The sequence below is a fragment of the Diceros bicornis genome, chromosome 17 (genome assembly GCF_020826845.1).
Source record: "Diceros bicornis minor isolate mBicDic1 chromosome 17, mDicBic1.mat.cur, whole genome shotgun sequence".
Classification (NCBI taxonomy): Eukaryota; Metazoa; Chordata; class Mammalia; order Perissodactyla; family Rhinocerotidae; genus Diceros; species Diceros bicornis.
Genome location: NC_080756.1, coordinates 49725110 through 49728510, shown reverse-complemented (window position 1 = coordinate 49728510; position 3401 = coordinate 49725110). Strand labels below are relative to the sequence as shown.

The window sequence follows — 3401 nt, the reverse complement described above, 5'->3', positions numbered from 1 at the left end:
GCAAAAACTGGAACTGAGAGGGGCCAGCACCGTGGCAGTAGCAGGTAAGTGAGCCTGCTCCGCTGCGGCCGCCCAGGGTTCGCAGGTTCGGATCCCAGGCGCGCACCAACACACCGCTTGTCAGGCCATGCTGCGGCGGCGTCCTATATAAAGTGGAGGAAGATGGGCCCAGATGTTAGCCCAGGGCCAGTCTTCCTCAGCAAAAGGAGGAAGATTGGCAGACGTTAGCTCAGGGCTGATCTTCCTCACAAAAAAAAAAAAATGGAACTGAGAGTGTGTGGATTTGTTTAGAGGCATTTGAATGGAGAAGAGACAAAACCAGGAAATTCGTGCAACCTGCAGATTTTGTGAGGACTTTCATTTTCATTGGTTTTCCAGCCCTAATATGGTTTATAAGTCCCTTTATTTAAGCCATCAGAATATCATTTGGACCAACTATTCTGTGGGCTGGTTTTTATCTCCTGGGAAGTCAGCAGAAAACAAGATAGACAAGATCCCCACATTATACTGCTTATATTCTACTGGGGCAGACAGATGATTAAAAACAAATGAATAAATCAGATGTGGAAATGATTTATCTTAAAGTTTACAAATTGTTGTTAAAATTGCATAGTACTAAGAATTAACATAGATGTAAATTCAGTTGTTGAACAAGGTTATACATTTCTTTCTTATAATAGAACTTGCTATCAATAATATGTTACACTTTCTATTCCATCATTTCAGCAAAATTATAATAAAACAGATCTTGAAGATATTCCCTATAATTATTACATAGACATCATAGATACCATTTTAATATATTCAGAAAGTTCCTTGAATTAGTTACCATAATTTGTTACTATTCTTATTGTGAACCTTATTTTAAGATCACAAAGATTTGAGTGTTCATGTCGGAAGTTTAAAAAGAATCTTTAGGTAGCAGGGTGGAGGAGATGATTGGCAATTCAGAGGCCCAAAGGTAGTTCAGGGTAAAACTGAATAATTTGACATCAGATCTCAACTTCAAAAGGTCTTCTTCATTCAAAAACTGTAAGAAATGACTTTCCTAACTGCATATGAAAACATAGCAGCATTGAAAACAGGTCATGATCATTTTTCTTTCTTCATCCTTATTTTTTCTAAGCTTTTCACCAATTTGTATTAAATTTAAATTTCTTCGGTACTATTTATTGCACACATATATAAAATTTATTCTAAGTATGTTTGTCACTCTTGACTTTTATTGTGTGCATCTTTTCCTAACAACAATTCTGATTGCTCTCTATTAACCATGAAGTAATAATTCATGGCGGGATAACATTTATCCCAAACATACATCCTCAATGTGTGATTTAGAATTGAATATTATTACCATCCAAAAGATTGGAGGTTCAAAGAATAAAAGCTAGATACACTGTGGTACATACATTTGGTCCTAGTTACAATGGAAAATAGAAACAATTTCTTGAGAAAAGTTGTCAGTTTTTAAAAATGCACAAATAAAGATGATAAATTCTTCAATTGAAAGATGATAATATGGAATATGTTTGTGAAATACACATTGCTTCCTAATCCTGAGGAATTTCTTACAATATTTTGTAAAATTAGATTGCTTACCTAAAAAAAATTGGTTAATGGTGTGGAAATCTTAGAGTCTTTCTTATGTTTTTCAAGGCTTGTCTTAGCTTCTTGTTTCCCCAAATCAGGATAAATGAGTGGCTTAAAGGATACAGCATTCCAAGAGCCTGGCAAAGCATAATAACCAGTTTATTCTGCAGCCCACTTGGATTCCAAATTGAGATAACTAGAGCCGGGAAGAGACTGGCATGCAGCAAGAGAGAGGAGACCACAGTTTGCACGGCTCTTATATGGACTTTGGTGCTGGGATCTTGGGATCCTTGGCCGTTGAGCTGCATCTTCTTGAGATGTTTCCACAGGGAAATGATTAACAACAGAAAAGATGTCAGGGACATAGTAAAAGATGTGAAGTTTGTTATCGTGAATAGAGTCATATTTGAAAGGTGTACAATATCCTTCAATTTGGTCTTCCTAGTAATGTTTCCTTCATACTCATTAGTCTGCATATTCTCATCTATGCACAGCACTGCAAGATAAGAAACCAAAAAGACCAAAGACCCCAACAGCGTTATGAGAAGTACCCTTTTAACTCTCCACTTCAGGTAAAGAAATATAAGGCTAGAGAAATTAGTTATGTTGAGCAAATAAAATATGCTGAGGCTAGTAGCAAGCCAGGTGGTAAAATGGTCGCTTACTGCCCAGGCAATATAAACAATAATTCTTACTTCTAAACTATATAAAATTGGAGTTAGCACAGCTCTATACCAATTTATTAATATTCCCAGAGCAACCCAATTCTGGAGACCGCCAGAGCCATGAGAATTTGATCAGCTGAGGACATCTTTTGTCTCTTGACCCAGTCAATGCGGTTCACCAGTGCTATGAAGCCATTGGCAAAATTTCCCAGAGTAAATTCTGTCGTTATTAGGATGGAAAAAATGCTTGGTAGTAAAGTTAACATGTTTAGAAAGAAAAGAAAGCCAAGTCTAGTATCACTAGTTGTGATTCCTTTAGTATTCTGTCCTTAACTTCTACGTGCAGCTAGAATGTTCAGGAAAGTCCTTGTTTCTTTCAAATTCCGTGACCGATGTCAAGCAGGACAGCAGCAGAGTATGCCAATGGAAGAGCTCAAAGCTGTCCTTATGAAAAACATTGTTGCTCCCAAACAGCTCAAATTGACTCCTGTTTATACACTGTGTGTCCTTGCCATGGGCTGGATTATTTCATAACTGATGTTGAAGTGAGACCTGAATTCTCGTTTGCTAGCATGCAAATAAAGACATAGTGTTTTCCAATTTTTTCCCTGTTTAACTTCTCCATAATTTGTGTTCATCAACCTTAGTTGTTAGCAGAATTTAAAAAACCAGAATATAGAACACACAGCAAATGTCTAAAGTTTTAGAGGGAGCTTGATCATAACTGAGGTCATTATCACTATGTATTGATTTATTTTTTTCATGCCAGATTTATGTAGAAAGAATTCAAGCTTTTCCTATCAAATCATCCAAGACTTTCTTGGGAGCTCCAGGAAGGCCATTACATCCTAAATACTGGTTGCGGAAAACTAATACTTATGTATAAATTTATTGTTTGTAGGTTTATAAACACACCCACACACAAATTCACACATCCATCTCATGGATGGAATTATTGTCCTATAATTTTCAAAATGTAAAATCAGGGTCAGGAGGTCATCTAGGTTTAAATCCCCCTTTTCTTCCATGCAGGCTTTTCCACACATTATTCATAGCTATGAAACATATCTCTCATGCTTAAGTTTGATAAAGTTTCTGAGTCTATTTAACATTAAATATTAATATTTAATTGAAATATTCAGAGAT

General features: G+C 36.3%; 1 pseudogene; it reads right to left on the bottom strand.

Annotated features, from left to right (window-relative positions):
• Positions 1-1613: 1613 nt before the first annotated feature.
• Positions 1614-2521, bottom strand: LOC131416315 (putative taste receptor type 2 member 33; annotated as a pseudogene).
• Between the last annotated feature and the right edge of the window lie 880 nt (positions 2522-3401).